Source organism: Lucilia sericata, unplaced genomic scaffold (assembly GCF_015586225.1).
Source record: "Lucilia sericata isolate MDLA Ls3-8-SP2 unplaced genomic scaffold, ASM1558622v1 Contig000018F_arrow, whole genome shotgun sequence".
NCBI classification, from domain to species: domain Eukaryota; kingdom Metazoa; phylum Arthropoda; class Insecta; order Diptera; family Calliphoridae; genus Lucilia; species Lucilia sericata.
In genome coordinates, this window is record NW_023994057.1 from 563,898 (window position 1) to 585,387 (window position 21,490).

Sequence of the window (21,490 nt, forward strand, 5' to 3'; positions counted from 1 at the left end):
AGGTTTCATGAGTTCAAGACAAAAAGATATTTCGATTTCAATGCGGTTACTCTGATTCCTCTGAAATATATGTAATGCAATTATTCACAATTCCCATGTTTCTATCATACGAAGATGAAGCTCTGAGAGTAGCACTATTTACCGACACCAAAAATATTGTACACCGTAAATCTTCTCCACTACCACAGATCAAAAAATATGAATTTTCTGAATAAAAGAAATAAAATATTTATTTTTAGTAAGAAATAGGAGAGATCACAAATCAGGAATATTTTCGCAATAAGTTTGGGTTAATACGAAGGGAGAGACGAGCGGACGGGGGGGGAGGAGGCCGAAGGAAAAAAAGAGAGGCAGAGAAAGGGGGGAAGGGCAGAAGAGGGGGAAGAGAAGAGAGACAAAGACAGACAGACAGACAGACAGACAGACAGACAGACAGACAGACAGACAGACAGACAGACAGACAGAACAGACAGACAGACAGACAGACAGACAGACAGACAGACAGACAGACAGACAGACAGACAGACAGACAGACAGACAGACAGACAGACAGACAGACAGACAGACAGACAGACAGACAGACAGACAGACAGACAGACAGACAGACAGACAGACAGACAGACAGACAGACAGACAGACAGACAGACAGACAGACAGACAGACAGACAGACAGACAGACAGACAGACAGACAGACAGACAGACAGACAGACAGACAGACAGACAGAAGACAGACAGACAGACAGACAGACAGACAGACAGACAGACAGACAGACAGACAGACAGACAGACAGACGACAGACGACAGACAGACAGACAGACAGACAGACAGACATACAATACATACATAACAACAACAGTACAGACATACATACATACAGACATACAGACATACATACAGACATACATACAGACTACATACAGACATACATACATACATACATACATACCTACATACATACATACATACATACATACATACATACATAATACATACATACATACATACATATTTAAAACTACTTCATACCTAATCATACTACTACGAAAATTTATTAAACATTGTTGTAATTCTTTCCCACCATTTAATTATCGTACAACAAAAACGGGATAATATACATATTTTAAAACTTATCCTCTGACGAAATTATAAATTGTTAATCTTTCCAATTTATATCGTACACAAAAAGGGAAAATACAAAAACGGACATTCGAAAGAAAAAAACTTTCAGGAAAAACCTGTTTCCGCAACGGACACTAAAAGTCTTAATTCAACTCAACATATTGTACTAAAAGAATAGACACAAACCAATTCACTTTAAACGCTAAAGAGAGTTAGTATTTTCCTTTAAACAATCGAAGGTAAAAACCATTTAAGGATAGAATTCACCTCAATTGCAAAGCCAAAACACTCATACTTACATACATACATAAATACATTTAAACTCTTGTCTACTAGCGAGACACAAAGTCTCTGGCAAACAGCAACCTGTCAAGGGGTTGTTGTGTTCGTTCGTTTGAAGAGAAAAAACGTGAGGGTGGTAAAGGGTGACTACAATGTTGATGTTTATGACGTTTCTCGCCTATGTGTGTATTTTGTTGTAGAATTTATACGGAGAAAACTAACAACCGAATGATTTGTTTTTTTTTTCTTTTTTATTTTGCTCGGCTTTTTTACTATTGCGAACATGAAGAAGATTTTTATTTTAGCAAAAATACACAACTCGCATTTCGCTGTCTGCCATTGACCAGCATACACCGATAAAACGCGTGACGGGAAATTAAAACGGAAAAATAAGAAAAAAAATTATTTCTGAGAGAAAATTGTAATAGATTGAACAAACACAATAGAGTACAAATATTAAACGTTATAATTTAAACTAAAAAACCACCTGTTTCTACAAACAATAAAAGTGCAAAAGAAAAAAAAAAACAAACAACAAGTGTTAATTAATTAATTTATTTATTAAATAATACTACGACAATTAAATCAGTGACAAAATAAATCAAATATATTTTTCATACAAAAAATCTAAATGAAATAATTTAAATTTTAACAACCCCAACCATTTCTTCGGTTAAAAAAATTAATTAAAACCTAAAAAAATAATTAATAATAATTACTACTACATTTTTGTTATTGTGTCTAGCTAGGTTTTGAATCTAGATAAACGAGCACACTACATGCAGTGATTAAAATGATGTTTTCGTATCAAAATAATAAAATAGTTAAAGATTAAAATCATTTGAGAAGTGGAGAAAAGCCAAATACAACTTGTTGGCGTGTTACACGTTCAATTTTTTTCAACAAAAATCAACAACAAACTTAAATTAAGTGTTGAAAAGTTTAAAAAAATCAATTTATTAACCCAATATGCAATATAAAATATATTTATTCTTATAACCACATTACAACAACATCAACAAATAAATACAACAAATATAAGCTTTTTTTATCCATTTAACAATTTTTGATCTGGTAAGTTACTGACCATTTACGTACGTATAAATAATTTAAAAAATAGTAAATTAGGCATTCGTCGTTAGTTTCAATAATATATTTTTGTATTTTATATATTTAACACAAAGACTTGTAAATAGATTTGAATAAACTAACTTGTAAATTTCTATAAAATTACAAAAAATAGCGCTTTATTATTAAACAGCTATATGAGCAACATTGTTGATATTTCATAACAATAGACGCATAAACATTAAAGAGCAACAAAAAAGGAACATTGTTTTCTTATTTTTTATATGTACTATTATAAACATAACTTTTTACTTTGTAGGTCAAAGAAATAAATTTATTTTTACTTTATAGTGGTGTAGGCTATATTATAGTTTAACGGCTATTTTATGAATAAATGTCAGAAATTCGTGTGAAAATAATAGCCAAAAGGACTTTTTTGTATTATTTTCTTTCGTATTCATAAGATTAATTTCTTATTAAAGCAATAAAATTCCAATTGATTCTAAAATTCAAGATCGCATATTATTAGAAAATACACAGCTACGTGTGAAAAATAAAACCACAAATTTTGCAACAATTAGTAAAATCGACCAAAAATATGTTAAAACACTAAATAAAAAATGTATTAAAATCAAATAATTGAAAACGTTCTTGAAGCATGATCTTTCCATAATTAAATGACATTTACTGATGTTTAAAATTTTCAAATAACTGAAAGAAGCCTATTACTTTCATTGCAATATCAAAAAATATATCTTTGTTAATGAAAACCCCTTTTGACATGCAATTATTCAAAGAAACAAAAAAGGACCTGTGTTCCCTATCATCGATTGAAAATCTTGACCTTTTTATACCCTACACCACTATAGTGGGGGGGGGGTATTATACGTTTGTGCTGATGTTTGTAACACACAAAAATATTGGTCCTACACCTTAAAGTATACCGATCGATTCAGAATCATTTTTTGAGTCGATTAAGACATGTCCGTCCGTACGGCCCATGTTTGTCCTATACTCCTATATGAAGCCTCATTTGGAAAATTTGTTTTTTATCAAAAAATTGCTTACATACTTTGCAATTAAGGTAAAATTCAACATAAAAGTTTCGTTATGAAAAATAAACATTTTTAAAATATACTCATGGTGTAGGGTATTAAATGGTCGGCCATGCCCAACTATACTTTCCTACTTGTTTTCTTGTTCTTTTCGAATTGGTCTCAAAAATCCCGCCATTTTGGGCTTATTGCGGAAAAATTATTAAAATTCTTTTGAGAGTATTTCTGGTTCGCAAAACGATTTTTAGTGCATTGACCAATTGATTGGTATAAAAATTAAGTTTTGCATAAATAGGTTTCTTAAGAGAAAGATAAAGATCGATATACCGCTCGTTGGTTTTAAAATTACTCAAATAAAGTTGAAATTCGACACAAATGAGTTTCACATTAAGTCGATTATAAAAAAGTAAGAGTTCAAGATTTGTAGAATAATACGCGCACATATAAGTATAAGAAATAATACTGAAAAGTATTATATGAGCAATTTCGTGTCAAGTGACCCAACTCAAGAAAATCGATTTGGATGAAATTTGCACCAAGGTATTGGATAGTAGGCCAGATTTCCAAATTTTCAGCTCTATCGGTCAAGAACAGCCGGACTAAAAGGGTGTCAGAGTTGGACATATTGGTCATACAGAGTTTTACATTCATTTGAAAAAAACCCTGTATGACCAAAATGTCCAACTTTGACCCCCCTAACTCCGGCAGTTCTTGACCGATAGAGCTGAAAATTTGGGTTTATTCTAAATATCATACGAGTACTCAGTCAATTTCAAAATTCTTAAAATGTGTTCTTCTTTTGTCATTACTATGAATGATGATTTATCTATGCAACAAATAAAAATGAAATATTGTAAAATTTCACTAAAATAATAAAAGAAACAAAATGGAAAAATGAATTCAAAAAATGCAACGACCGCGGACTAACAATCAAACAATAGAAAGAGGTGTGTTCGTTCTCTACTTTGTAGATGTGAATGGATGTACAATTGTATCTTTGGGTTTGTGTGTAGTTTCAGCTATGCCTTTAAAGCTTTAACAGGAAACTTTTAATTTAATTAATTTAGTCACAAAGGCACAATCATATCTGACTGTCTTAATGTCTATATGTTTGACTTTCTGTCAGGCTGTGTCTGTCCGTCTGTGTGTCAGTCATTAGTTGTTTCTACTCTTTGTCAAGTGATGAAAATGGAAGAAAAGATAACTAACTTAAACTAGAACTAAAAAGAATACTGTTGTCACAGCAAGAGTCTTTAACTACATATACACAAGTAATATTCTTTAAAGTGGCGTGTTTGCATTCTCCTAGTTTCTGACATTGACTTTGATGCATACGTTGTCAAAATAACGTAAGTTTAGTTACTGTGAGTGCATTAAGTGTGTAAATGTTTAAATGAGTAAGTAAATGTATCTTCAAACGAATGAATGGTTGAATGAGCGAACGAGTGATAATATAATATTAATCTTGTTGTTTAAGAATAATGTCACTATGAGATGTCACTGGTTTCACAGAAGTTCGCATTCGTACATATAATAAATAATTTTCTTAGAAGTACAAACATATTCTCAATAGAATTTTGTTTTATTACTACAAGTAAAATACCCAATCTGATGTTAAATTTGTCTGAAAATGGTTACAGCAATTACACAGAATTCAACTACATATATTATGGTCAACACATCCCGGTAGTTAAATCCAAATTATATTTTCAAACATAATATTGGCCTTTTCCGCTTCATCAAAACTTTTTTTAACTGGAAAAATTTAAGAATATTTTTTAGCATTTCAAGCCTTGAAATGAAACCAAATTTACTACATATTCAAAGATTTCGTGATATGATTCATTTTCGTTCAATTTAACAGACATGTCTTTAATGTTTTTTGGCTTATTTAGTTTTGTTCTTTTATTGTTGTGTCGATATTGTTTATTTGAACAGTTCCCTTGAAAAACAATTTGCAGCTCTCAATAAATTATCGAGCATACAAATTTATTAGCTTTACTCGTAAAATTCATATAATAGCAGATCAAATTAGTTTTTCACTTTATTGATCATTAAAACATGGCGTAAACTTTGAAAAGGCCCACCCATATGTTGTCTGTGATCACTATACATAATATTCACAAAATGGTCCTAGGCTAACTACTTATGGATTTAAAAAATATTCTCTTAATACTCTTTTTTAACTTTATAACCAAATTTTTACAAAACATTTCATTTATATGTACTTTCTCAAATTTCAACGAAACAGGCGCAAAATTTGTTTATATTTGTAAAACAAATTTAAACCAACAGATAATGGAAAAACACAACAAAATAAAGAAAACGTAAAATATTTTAGCAAACATAACAAATGAAATTAATTTACACTTTATTATAAAAAAAATGCTACAAAATCAGCTTTCAAGAGTTGTCTTAACTTATCAACAACACTTTCACACCTTTCGATCTGCTGTTTTCGTACTTGACACACACAACAAACAGCTCTTTACTTTTTTTGTGAAAATATAATTTTATTCAACACTGCAACAATTGGGAGAAAATAAAAATAATGATGCTTCTAATTGCGTTTTATATAATTTCTTATTCTAGTTTTAACAATATTGCTTTTTCTTCATAATTTCTCAATCTTTTTTATTGACCATAAAAACTTCTTTTCTTTTGAAATCGATATCTTAGCGCTAAAAACAAAAGTAATTAAACAAAATTTCTACGCCATAAAATAAGTTTTTTACATTATACGGAAAAGAAAAATAATAACTAAAATAAAAAAGAGGAAAATAAATTAAGTAAAAAAAGATTTAGTTTTTAATTTAACGATGACTAAATATCACACTGAAATATTGAATTAGCATTTAATTTGTCTAATTGAATGCTAATTATGTTACAATAAGTTACTTGGAATCTATTTAAGCAAATAAATCAAATAATTCTCATCAATACATTAATACTTTACGTCACTTAGCACTTTTTAAGTATTTTTTATTATTGAGATTTCAGCAAAACGAAAATTTTAAATATTTATTCACCACTTGTTGAAGTTACACATTTACTATACAAATACTTAAATGTTTATGTTGTTAATGATAAACAGTCTGGTGAAAAAAATTAACATTAATATCCGCTTTTGTCAATTCTTGGTACAAACATATTCTTTCCGCTGGAAAAAAATTATTTCTTGAAAATAGAAAATATTTTTATAAACATTAAAATAAACTTCTGTTGCCTTCCGCCAGCACTACAATAAAAGATTTGTTTTTGTGATTTCCTAAGTGTCATAATTTCCTTTAAATGTTTATAAAAAACTCAAATGTTTATTAATTAAAAAACTTTGTTTAATATAACAAAGTAATGGAAACAAAAAATATGGAATAGAATTAATGTGTAGAACTAAAGTTTCCAAATATTGGTTCTTTGCTTGGTAAAGTTCAAAGTTTTCTTTGAACAAACAAACAGACAAACAGACGAACGAACGAACGAACGAACGAAAGAAATGAAACGAACGAACGAAACGAAAACGAACAATATAAACTAAACGAACGAACGAACAACGAACGAAAAACAACGAACTACGAACGAACGAACGACGAACGAACGAATCGAAACGAACGAACGAACAACGACCGACGAACGAACGAACGAACAAAAGAAGAAAACGAACGAACAACGAACGAACGAACGGAACGAACGAACGAACGAAACTAACAACAAAACGAAACGAACGAACGAACGAACTGAAACGAACGATAAGAACCTAACAACTAAACGAAACGAACGAACTAAATAACGAAAACGAACTAAACGAACGAACGAACGAATCGAACGAACGAACGAACGAAGAACGAACGAAACGAACGAACGAACGAACGAAAACGAACGAACGAACAAACGAACGAACGAACGAACAACGAACGAAACGAACGAACGAACGAACGAACGAACGAACGAAACGAACGAACGAACGAAACGAACGAACGAACGAACGAACGAAGAACGAACGAAGAAAGAACGAAACGAACGAACGAACGAACGAACGAACGAACGAACGAACGGAACGAACGACGACGAAAAGAACGAACGAACGAACAAAGAACGAACGAACGAACGAACGAATAAACGAACGAACTAACTAACGAACGAACGAACGAACGAACTAACTACTAACTAACTACTAACTAACTAATAACTAACTAACTAACAACTAACGAACGAACTAACTAACTAACGAACTAACTAAACTAACTAACGAACTAACTAACGAACTAAAAACTAACTAACTAACTAACTAACTAACTAACTAACTAACTAACTAACTAACTAACTAACTAACTAACTAACTAACTAACTACTAACTAACTAACTAACTAACTAACTAACTAACTAACAGTGCAGAAGATGCAATTGTAGCAGCTAACTAACTAACTACTTTGGTATATTAATTTGGAGAAATTGATTTATGGTTTAATTCATAAACACTTATCAAAAGTTTATTGAACAAATTTTGTATGAAATTTAGTTTATGAATAAGACCCTTAATATATTAAGTGCAAAAAAATATAATGTTCTTGAAATAAAAGTACGCGGTCGAACTTTTTAACGCAATATGATTCTTAAGTTTTCAATAAAACAGATATTTAACAAAAACGTTACTATCCATACTTTCATTATAGAACATTTGATTTGATCTGAAAATATAAATTAAATGTGTTAAATGATTTATGATTGTAGTCACTTCAAGTAGAAATTTTATTTAAAGCGCATTCATTCATTATTAAAACTTCTACTACTACTAGAAGTGAATAAATTATGAACTATGGGGTTTTCCCAATGTAATATTTTTAATCCAAATGCAGAATTATAAAAAGAAAATAATATTAATGGTGTAAAAACGAATTGTTTTTATTTAAGAAACTAATATAATAATTCTTCTACTAAATTAAAATAATTTAATAACATATATAAGCTTTAACAGTTTTATTTGGTAATTTTCTAATGAAATAATAAACCGTTGACTAATCTCAAAGGCCAAGTCACGCCACAGACTCAGACCCAAATGCTTATGCATCACTACTTAACTTTATGTGCTCGAGAATAAAGAATAATATGATAAGTGCTTAGACTGTATCAATATAAACTACTTGTACCTTCAATCATCCCTAAGGAAATTTCTAATGGAATAAAAAATAAAATTAAATAACTGAAATGTGTTAGAAAGAAAACACGCAAAAATATCATACATGAAAGAACAATTTTACATCTAAACAAAAATACACTACTGACTTCCATTCATATTTTTACAATGATATTAAAAATTGGTTTGTATATTAGAAAAACTTTTCATATTCTTACAAAAAGTTACACAATTAGATAAATATTCATATATATGTATGTATGTTTGACACTTTAATCTATATATATAAAATTCTAACGTTACTGACTGACTGACTGACTGACTGATTCATCATCGCACAGCCTAAACGGTTGAAGCTAAAGAGCTGAAATTCGGACAGGAGGTTGGTCTCCCGCCAAATAGATCCACTAAGACGGGATTTTTGGAAATTCGAATGTTTAGGGGGTAAAAAAGGGTAAAAACGGGTAAATTCGGTAACCTTATATCTCCTAAACTAGAAAAGATACAAAAACAGTTTAAAGCTTATCGCCGTTCATTAAAAAAATAAACGGACAGGTGTCTGGTACTTTTTTAAAATTCGGCCCCTTTAGGGAATAAACGGGTAAAAACTGTGTTTTGGTACTTTTTTCGCACCCCATGTATCTTTTAAACCAGTGCACATTCAAAAAATATTTTTGACCCTTCATAACTTAACGAAAAAATAAAAATATGAATTTAGTACTTTTTGGATATTCGGACGTTTAAGGGGTTAAAATTGTACCTATTTTTGGTACTTTTTTCATAAAACATTGTTTTTGGTTTATTAACTTATACATATGAATACATAATAACAGGCTCCCACTACGATGTTGCAACTTTTTGGAATAGAATTTTTATTTCGTTAATGGGGAGGAAAAAAGTACCAAAAGGGGTGAAAACGGGAAATTTGATTTTATTCAACCACAATGATCCAATTTAGATAAAATTTTTAAATTTAGAAACACTAAATATCCTAATGGGGTGTTATTTGGAACCCCGGTATCAAGTGATATTTTTTGGTACTTTTCATTCTCCAACTGGTCCTTTTTGAGTTTTCTATGATATTGAAATAGAAACATGAAATTAATAATAAAGGGACTTTTCGCTACTTTTTCGTTCTACACAGGTACTTTTTTGAGTTTTCTTTCAAATTAAAGCTAGAAACATGAAATTAAGCATGTAGAGCTCGGAGTAAATGAGAATCTATAAAATGGGACTTTTTGGTACTTTTTCGTTCTTCAAAAGGTACTTTTTGAATTTTCTATAATATTGAACCTAGAAACATGAAATTAAACATGTAGAGACCGGAGTAAATGAGAATCTATAAAAGGGGACTTTTTGGTACTTTTTCGTCCTTCGACTGGTACTTTTTGAGTTTTCTATAAAATTTAACCTTGAAACATGAAATTAAGCATGTAGAGCCCGGAGTAAATGAGAATCTATATGGGGACTTTTTGGTACTTTTTCGTCCTTCGACTGGTACTTTTTGAGTTTTCTATAAAATTTAACCTAGAAACATGAAATTAAGCATGCGGAGGCCTTAGTTAATGAGAATCTATAAAAGCGGACTTTTTGGTACTTTTTCGTCCTTCGACTGGTACTTTTTGAGTTTTCTATAAAATTTAACCTAGAAACATAAAATTAAGCATGTAGAGCCCTTAGTAAATGAGAATCTATAAAAGGGGACTATTTGGTACTTTTTCGTCTTTCGACTGGTACTTTTTGAGTTTTCTATAAAATTTAACCTAGAAACATGAAATTAAGCATGTAGAGCCCTTAGTAAATGAGAATCTATAAAAGGGGACTTTTTGGTACTTTTTCGTCCTTCGACTGGTACTTTTTGAGTTTTCTATAAAATTTAACCTAGAAACATGAAATTAAGCATGTAGAGCCCTTAGTAAATGAGAATCTATAAAAGGGGACTTTTTGGTACTTTTTCGTCTTTCGACTGATACTTTTTGAGTTTTCTATAAAATTTAACCTAGAAACATGAAATTAAGCATGTAGAGCCCGGAGTAAATGAGAATCTATAAAAGGGGACTTTTTGGAACTTTTTCTTCTTTCGACTGGTACTTTTTGAGTTTTCTATAAAATTTAACCTAGAAACATGAATTTAAGCATGTAGAGCCCAGAGTAAATTAGAATCTATAATAGGGGACTTTTTGGTACTTTTTCGTCCTTCGACTGGTACTTTTTGAGTTTTCTATAAAATTTAACCTAGAAACATGAAATTAAGCATGTAGAGCCCAGAGTAAATGAGAATCTATAATAGGGGACTTTTTGGTACTTTTTCGTCCTTCGACTGGTACTTTTTGAGTTTTCTACAAAATTTAACCTAGAAACATGAAATTAAGCATGTAGAGCCCTTGGTAAATGAGAATCTATAAAAGGGGGCTTTTTGGTACTTTTTCGTCTTTCGACTGGTACTTTTTGAGTTTTCTATAAAATTTAACCTAGAGACATGAAATTAAGCATGCGGAGGCCTTAGTTAATGAGAATCTATAAAAGGGGACTTTTTGGTACTTTTTCGTCCTTCGACTGGTACTTTTTGAGTTTTCTATAAAATTTAACCTAGAAACATAAAATTAAGCATGTAGAGCCCTTATTAAATGAGAATCTATAAAAGGGGACTATTTGGTACTTTTTCGTCTTTCGATTGGTACTTTTTGAGTTTTCTATAAAATTTAACCTAGAAACATGAAATTAAGCATGTAGAGCCCTTAGTAAATGAGAATCTATAAAAGTGGACTTTTTGGTACTTTTTCGTCTTTCGACTGGTACTTTTTGAATTTTCTATAATATTGATCCTAGAAGCATGAAATTAAAAAAGGGGTCTTTTTGGTACTTTTTCGTCCTTCGACTGGTACTTTTTGAGTTTTCTATTAAATTGAACCTAGAAACATGAAAATAAGCATTTAGAGCCCGTAGTAAATGAGAATCTATAAAAGGGGACTTTTTGGTAGTTTTTCGTTCTTCAAAAGGTACTTTATGAATTTTCTATAATATTGAAAATAGAAACATGAAAGTATGCATGTAGAGCCTGGATTAAGTGAGAAACTATAAAAGGGGACTTTTTGGTACTTTTTTGTTCTTCAAAAGGTACTTTTTGAATTTTCTATAATATTGAACCTAGAAACATGAAATTAAACATGTAGAGCCCGAATTAAGTGAGGACCTATAAAAGGGGACTTTTTGGTACTTTTTCGTTCTTCAAAAGGTACTTTTTGAACTTTCTATAATATTGATCCTAGAAGCATGAAATTAAGCATGTAGAGCCTGGAGTAAATGAGAATCTATAAAAGGGGACTTTTTGGTACTTTTTCGTTCTTCAAAAGGTACTTTTTGAATTTTCTATAATATTGATCCTAGAAGCATGAAATTAAGCATATAGAGCCTGGAGTAAATGAGAATCTATAAGAGGGGACTTTTTGGAACTTTTTCGTTCTTCAAAAGGTACTTTTTGAATTTTCTATAATATTGAACCTAGAAACATGAAATTAAGCAAGTACAGCCAAGATTAAGTGATAACCTATAAAAGGGGACTTTTCGGCACTTTTTCGTTCTTCAAAAGGTACTTTTTGAATTTTCTATAATATTGAACCTAGAAACATGAAATTAAGTACGTAGAGCCCGGAGTAAGTGAGAACATATAAAAGGGGACTTTTTGGTAATTTTTCGTTCTTCAAAAGGTACTTTTTGTGTTTTTTATAACATGAAATTAACCATGTGGAGCCCGGAGTTAATGAGAATCTATAAAAGGGGACCCTTTGGTAATTTTTCGTTCTTCAACTGGTACTTTTTTTAATTTTCTATAATATTGAACTCAGGAACATGAAATTAAACAAAAGAGGTCTTTTGTTACTTTTTCGTACTTCATTGGTACTTTTTGAGTTTTCTAAAATATTGAATATATAAACATAAATTTAAATAGGGGACTTTTTGATATTGCAGATATATATACATTTACAATAATATTTATTTTATTTCATTACGATGAGGGTAGCGAAGCACACTGGGTATAGCTAGTCAATTATATAAGATCAACTTCTTGATTCCTATGGACTCTACTATATCGCTCATTTAGTTCAAGATTCAAGATAATTCAAAATTATAGGTTTTTAACTGGATAATTTTTTAGTTTATAAATAAATTTTCAAAATGTCTAATATTAAAGTATGGATCGCAGACCCACAAAAGTACTTGTATTCTTTGCCTTTATTATATTCTCTTGATTGTTTGTTAAATGATCGAAAGGGGCGGAACAGAAAGATCTAATGAGCTAAAGGAATTTTCACGAATTCTCTATTAATATTTGTTTGGTATTGAAAATCCATTTACCTAGTCGCCATGTACATTGAGCCTATATTTAATTGGTCAATTTATATATGATCATTATTTTTTGATTATTAAAAATTCGTATTGAACTTTTTTACTTAAGTAGCATTTTAGTAAAGTAATTCATATTTTCAAAATAAATAAGATCATAAATTATTAGTTAAATAATTTGTGTAGCTTCCCCAAAAATTCGGTTAATAACTAACTTTGAACTTGTTTGTATAGTACTTGCATTAAGATTAAAACCATAAGTTAAAATACATAAAAAAGGATACAGAAAACATATGTACATATGTATGTAATAGTATGTGTCAATAATTTAACAATACCTGTGTGTCTGCACCCTGCGTGTTTGAATGTAAATGTTATATAAAAACATTTGTGTGTTGACACTTTTCACACTCGTCTGAAAGTCGCAGTTCCTGGCAGTATCATTTCATCATGTTTCGTAACTTATATCCATTTTCGGTTTAAGTTTGATTAATGTTTATTTATGTGTTATGAATGTTAACACCTTTATCGGGCTCCCCTAGGAGATCTTTCACAGTAAATATTTTATTTTATTTAAATAAATGACCCACGAAAACATGCATACAAATGTCACGATATACATACTTATATACATATAACCAATTCATTATACATATTTTCAGGACAGACAGACACATGTGTCTGAATTTTTGTCCAATAATGACAAGTTGACATCACTGGCATTCCATTACAAGTTTTAACTTTTTTCTTATACCCAAAAGAATTCGTGTTTATTATTACGAGCAAAAGTCAATAGTTTGCTACAAATTTATAGAATTAAAATATAAAAACGTTTGTGTGTAAATATTTTTTGTTTTGCATAAAATTCCTTTAAACAGTTTTTGTAACTTTCCCTTTTTAAAAAGAAAAATAAATATTGAACTTTTTGTTCTGTTTATAGGGGATTTGTTCAAGTTAATCCTTTTTGATTATATTCAAGTTGACATTATTAAATTTAAAACAAAATAAAACAAGTTTAAACGAATGAACTATTGATTTTCTTAAAGTATATTCTATTTAATTTGCTGTTATTTCGGTTCATGTGATTTTTATTTTTCAACTGTTGACAGCATTGAAATGCTGCAAGTAAATATAAGAATATCTTCTCATAATACAGATTTCATCGGGGGGTTCCCAGTTGTTCATTTAAAATTGCAATGACTCAAATTACTGTGTAATTGTATTAGTCTGTCTGCCACATTTACTCGTTTAGATGTGTTAGTATTTGCAACGCATTTGCCACACTAATTCATTTGCTTGAATGTCTCTCTCTAGCATGAATGAATTTATTTTCATTTTATCGTTCACATACGAGAAACAAAAACATTACTATCTGCTATTTGCTCTTGTTTTTCAGCAAATAAACAAATAACAATTGTCTACGACGTTAATTTACAATTCAAATAATAGTAATTCAAATGAAACACACAGCTGGGTTAATGCAAATTGCATAGGTATAACTTTAATAGGATGAAAATTTCAAAAAAGAAATCATTTTATAGTTGAGAACAAAACACCAAAGAAATTTGAAATTGATTTAATTATAAACTTAAACCTAAATGTACATAGTTCTTTAGTATTTCATTTTCTGCTAATTGACATTTATTTACCTGAACATTTTGCAAAATTACTCCCAGTTGATGGAATGTTTTTAAATCATTTTTACTTTACTTTTGGGTATTATAAAAAATGCCACAAAAATCTAAGAGCTAAAGACTAATTTATTTGCATAGCATTTGCTGTTAATTTTAGGAAGAATTTCTTTCTTATCGCATGTGCTACAGATATACATCTAATTATGGGATCAGATTCTATTATAATAAGATAAAGCCATCTTTGTTCCCTTGTCATTTGGTTTTAGCAAATTTTTAAGTCTTTGCTGTTAAAAAATTATATTTATTAAAGCTATTTCTTTAAAAAAACTTTCATAATTGTAACAAACCGAGGTCTTTGTTAGCCCCTTAGTTATATTTTGTACACGCTTTAAATTTATATGTGAATACAATTCACCTTATTTTCTGTGTTATTTGGAAAATTGTGTCCTCTTCAGAAAATCATCCATTTGTTATAGCGATTATTGTTTACGATTAAAACAAAGAACAAAAGAAATAAAATCAAATCATGCCCGACTATGTGATACCCTACAGAAGCATTTAAATTTAAATGTTTAAATCTTAAATTTAATTTCGGAATAAGGAAGCTTGAAACGGGCAGATCCTCGTAGTGGATCAATTATGTGCCAAAGTATACAGTTTAGTTAACATCGATTCGTTTTTTTAGAAAAAATTATAAACAATTAATTAAATATGGCGACTTGACAGAGATTTCAGTTATTAAATATGTAGCAAATTTATTTCAGTTGTTTTCAAAAATTCGGCCCAGTAATTGATTAATAGACACTTTAGGTGTTTGTTACAAATATAAACATTGCTATAGGGTATCAAAATCTAAATATAGTTGTGACAACTGAAAACATGTGTAAAATAAACATGTGTGTAGTCGCATGTCAGTCTACCTGTGAATATTTATAACGTCAAAAGCTACAAGAATAACAACATTAACTTTATTAAAACAACAATCAACGATAGACATGAATGAATTGACAAAAAAGGTATTTAATAAGCAAAAAGTCTACAACAATTGGCTAAACAATTTATTATTTACAGATTATCTCTTTGTTTGAGTGCGTATTTATATTTTGATATTCGATATTGGAATTTTACATTGTTTTATTAACAGTTTTACTTCTACAAGAGAATAATATATATTTGAAAAATCTATAGTTAATACTTTTCTCATATTAAATTTGAAGGACAATTTTAAAAAAATAAAAACTGCAAGAAAAATTTCATTTATTATTTTTAAATAGGGTACTTATGTTTGAAGACACAGTATACTAGATTCAGTGTAACAGCTGATTTTTGCTGCAAACACAATATTTCAATACTGAATGCTATGAATAACTACTAAAACAAGCAGCTTATCTTTTAGTATTTAAGTAAATATGAATGTGGGAATCATTTATAATCACAGATAATTAAAAAACGTGCTATTATCCATTCACAATATTTTCAATATCAATTTTAAGTATGTATGAACATTAGGGGATAACTTTTATAAAAATGTTAATAATATTTTAATATATAAATATTTATTTAGAAATGTTTTCGAATGTATAGGCTATATTATCAACCTATTGAAAAAAGGAAATAGGGGAAGGAAAGTACTTTGATTCTTACACTTTTCTCTTTTTTCAACAACATTATCAGTATTTTTGGTTATATTCCTAATGTTTATACATATTTATGACAGACATTGTATTTATTTACAATGTTACTTGAACGTTATACTATATAGACATTGTCAATATGTTATACATATATATACAAAGATTTATAGTAAAGACAATTGAGCCAGGGTACTAAACGAAAGTGATGAAATAGAGAATTAAATTTGATGTGCGTGTATAACATTACTGTATGAAGTTAAAACAAAACAAAATTATACTACAACAATAACATTCACAACATAAAGTAAACAATTTTGTGAAAAAACCCCAAATATAAAAATCAATTTTATTTAAATAGATTAATTTTATAGATGCATTAAAAAAGTGTACTCGTATAAGGTTCTAAAAGACAAGGAACAGAACTCTGTAGCTGTTAAAAGCTTCAAATATTGTGTGGTGACTAAAAACAAATTTAAGTAGCTACAAAATGTTATTTTATAATCTATTTATATACTCACACTTTCATCTGAATAGAAAGCACAGTGTGTCATTTACGTTTAAAAATACACAAATAAATAACTCAAGAAGTAGTAAGTGATTCAATAATTATTTGAAAATTCCTGAGAGTATATCAAGTAAAGTCAAATAAAACTACATAGTTAGACAAGTAAGAAAGTATAGTCGGGCGTGACCGACCATATGATACCCTACACATGTTATGAATATTATATGTGGTTAATTTTTATCTTCAATATAATCTTGTTTCCGATACATTTAAGCAATTTATGAAAGAAAAACTAATTTTCTGAAAGAGGGTTTATATTGGGGCTAGGTGCAAATTTGCACCGATACAAATAAAATGTTGTGATTTGATTTATATTTATATAATATTTATTTGTGCTGAAATTCTTCACGACATTAGTGTTAATATGTTAATTTTGGTCATTTAAGTCATATTCTGAAGGGGACTTTGTATGGGAGCTAGGGTCAAATGAGGCCCGATCTTTATGAAATTTGGCAAGTTCATCAAAGCTTGTATAAAACTTATTTAAGTCGATTTTATAATTATGAGGTTAAATGCCCTTTTCGGGGGGTTCTGTTGTATGGGGGCAAGGTGAAATAATGGACCGATTTTAATCATTTTCAATAGGCTTCGTCCTTGGGCCAAAAAATGCACTTGCACCAAATTTATTGAAAATTGCGACCTGTACCTTGCGCACAAGGTTTACATGGACAGCCAAACGGACGAACGGACAGACGGACATAGCTTAATCGACTCAGAAAATGATTCTAAGCCGATTGTTATACTTTAGGGTGGGCATAGGAAGAATATTTTTGTGTGTTACAAACATCTAACCACTAAAGTGATGTAGTTTATAATAAGTAGTAGAAAATTACGTATACATAGTACATGCATATTTATTTATCAATGATAAATATTAGTTCTTTTATATTGTTAGAACGAAATTTAACTATTATTTTCCAAAACAACAAACTTTAGAGTGTGTTGTGGTACACAATAAGGGTTTGGATTTTCCTTAGTACAACTAAGATACATTATTTGTAATCCTTTTGATTTATATTGAGCAATTTTATTCTTAACTGTTGTAATCAGTAACGCATAAATATATTCTAAAAATACATATTTTACACATGAATGCATTGCATTCATTCTTACCTTTACACATGTACCTTAAGTTGACTGTATATTTCTTAAGGAAAGCTTTTAACTGTCAATCAATATAATTTCCCATCAATTTAAAAATTAAATTTTCTTTGAATGTGTTTTTTTTTTATTTTAAATGATCACATTATCCTTTGGGGTAAAAATAATAACAACATTAAAAAATCAATTTGTATTATTTATCGTTATAAAGGTATTTTTATAAGTACTTTCATTTAAAAGTCTTAAAAGCTTTTAAAATTTTAAACAACAAAAAACCAAAATTTGTCTGAGAAAAAACATTTTAATATTAAACAAAAACAACAAAAAAATATTTCACTGTATCTTAATAAAAAAAAATCAATGATAAAAACATTACAACAAACTCTCTTAAAAAAACATCACATGCCTTTTCAACAAAAATTTATCAAAACAAGAACGCCAAATATTTAGCAAAAAACGAGCTGAACATTCTAAAGGCGTGTAATAAATTTAATTAATTGTCCTCTATAACTGCCTTTGACACCGACAACGACATCGTCTTCTTTTTAATTTATTTATTTTTAGTTTCTGTCTGAGAAATAAGAAAATTATTTATGAAATATTATTTATTATAGATTAAATTCTAATAAATATCTCACTTTAGACATGAAAGTATGAGGGGAAAAACTATCCATCCAAAAGCAAAAACTATATTTCAAATTCAAGGTCACAATGTAAAATGACAAATCTATTCATTTTATATTTTTATTTTTATATTTATATTAATAGTCATTTAAGTAAAATTAAGTTTATTTTGTTAAAGCGTCTGTATATTAAGATCTTTTTTTAGTTGGAGGTAAATAAGCCAATATAAATGTTTGGAATTTCATTGATACTTACACTTATGTGTGTGTAAATGTATATATACATATATAAACACATAAAAGTCTACAACACTTTAAAACATTCTGTTAATAGAATTTGTTTTCATAGTTTTGAAATTGTTTGATGGTGTCGCTTTTTCGCCTATTGTATAAAAATAAATTTTTAGCCGTTTTTATTTATGAGCCAAGAGTATTTGCAAATTAGTTAATTAGTACGGTTTTTCCAAAGCTTAGAAAGGAGAACAAATAAAAAAATAATAGAATACTATAAACATTAAAAAAGCAATGTGGTCAAATACTCTGTGTATTTTTTATTAAACACAATATGCTATGCATATAAAAGGAGCGATATTAAAATACTGTGTAAATTATAGGACTTTCTTGCTCGATATAAAGAAAATAATATAAAAATACAAATTCATACCACAAGAAAACGATAAAGTAGCATTTTTATATCCGTCAACAAAAGATGGGGATGTATCCGTCCGGTGGAGCTGGTAAGCTGTACCACAGGTTCAACACTTAAGATGTTGCAAATATTCACAAAATTTAATTCATTGTTCAAAAAATGAACGCAGGATATGTTAATGTAAATGTTTCAATTCCATAATCAATAAGTTGTCGTATGATTAATATTTATCAATTTGCATAAATAAAAAAAATCATTCGCACTGTAGTACCAGACAATCTAAATACAACTGAATTAAACCTTGAATTAATTCGGTAAAATTAAATTTTTTCAACCGTACATACATTAATATTTAATCAATTATAAAATTGTTACACATATTGTGTAAAATAAAGGTAGTAGATGCGTGTGTAAAATATAAAAGTAAAATTAAGTTTTAATCTCTTATCACAATGTTTATTTGTGAGTACGTGCCTTTAGTAAATGTTTACATCAAACAGAGTTAATAAAATTGTTCTGATCTAGTTGTGTGGTCAAAGATTTAAAAAACGATAAAAATTGATTGAATTTCCCAAAAAAAAAACTCTCTCAAACACAAGTAAATATCTGTGCATAATTTACTAACAAATGTACATAGGGGTGACCATTTGCTTGCATTTAAATATTCCACATTAAACTGAATGCTAAATTATATGATATTGAATTTTAAAATACATATGTAATTTCAAAAAAATATATATTTTTTATTTTAGTCAAGGACCATCCTAATAAAGTTTATTTTACATATGCTTGTCTCAATACAAAATCTTGTTTATCTTTTTTCTATAAAATTGAATTTTATTATGATAATTTTTCATCTTAAGACGAGCATTTTCTATGAAAAAGGAAAACTTACAAACAAATCAATCATGCTGATTTTGACAAATGACTTTAAAATCTTTGTTGCCATTTGAAGAAGTAAGTAAGTAAGTACATTTTCTAGCTTTATTTATCATTTGAATTTTAACATGTGTATAATAATATGTATTAAAAAAAACTGCACGTGTATATTTAAAGGATATTTCTGAGTAGCCACTCAAACAAATGCACAATAATAAACTTCTTATGTGACTATTTTTTAATTTTAAAATTGTATATAATATAAAATATAAACAATCGTAATTCAATTTCTGCTCAAATACATGAGCATTTTTATTTCATGTTACTTTTTCCCAGAGCTGCTGAAATTTCAATTTGATTTTTCACTTGACTGAATCTTAATAAACAAATAAATAACTACGAAGAAGGGCTGCATATGATGGATCAATAGATTTCCTTAAACCATTAAGGATAAAAGTTCTCTTATACATAGTAATGCCCTTTTTGGCTAAAGTGTAAATATGTTTGTATGTATGTATTTATTAACGAAACTTTAAATAAATATATAATTTATTGAAGAATTTTTATAAATTGACATTACCGCGCAAAAAAATTGTATATTTCACTACAATCTCACTACTCGGAGTTATGACGTCATTTCTATAACTTCCACATTAAAGTTATTTACGCAGAATTTCATTGTATTATTAGTGTTTATAAGTGACTTTTGGCCTTTAAGTAATTTCTGAAGGGGAGTTTGTAAGGGGGCTAGAGTCAAATGAGGCACGATCATTACGAAAATCGGCAGTGTCATTTAGACTTTTATAAAACTATATTTTGTCAACTGTAAACTTTCCTATACCATCTTAATGCTCAGATTAACATTGAGTGTGTTTGAAAAATTACTAGTACCATTAGTTCTAGACTTATACTAGTACACTTGGAACCAATCGGGTTCTTTAGAACCAGTTTACTAGTTCTAATATTCGCAAAAAGTCGCCATAATTGGTGGTTTTACATTCTTTGTAAAAAGGGAAATTACCACATACATATCTAGTTTTTTATATGGTTTTATTTATGTTTAAAACATCTCTTTTATGCAAAATGTTTGAAAATTACATTTTAATAATTTTTAAAAATTTTCCAACACATGTCAAATAAAAATCAGTATACAAGTACTTCTATCACTAGTATTTTTCCATATAAACACTAACCCCGTTTGTACTAGTGTTTGGTGTTCTAGTATTAGTACTAGTGGTATTAAGGCAATTATCGCTTAATTTACTGCAGGATATGAGCTCAAACGCCCTATTCGGGAGGTATGGTTGAAATTATGGACCGATTTTACCCATTTTCAATACAAGTGTGAAAATGGTTAAAATATCATCAAATCATCTTGAAAATTGCGACCTGTAAAGTACGTAC

The 21,490-nt window shown here is 29.0% G+C and overlaps 1 protein-coding gene across 1 annotated transcript in view; it reads left to right on the forward strand.

The window, feature by feature from the left end:
- Nucleotides 1–2,413: 2,413 nt before the first annotated feature.
- The window catches only part of LOC119606834, a 37,524-nt gene continuing 18,447 nt past the window's right edge, over nucleotides 2,414–21,490 (forward strand). The window contains exon 1 of the mRNA XM_037960479.1: nucleotides 2,414–2,477. The gene's annotated coding sequence lies outside the window, so the exon portion shown is untranslated. The remainder of the gene's footprint in view (nucleotides 2,478–21,490) is intronic.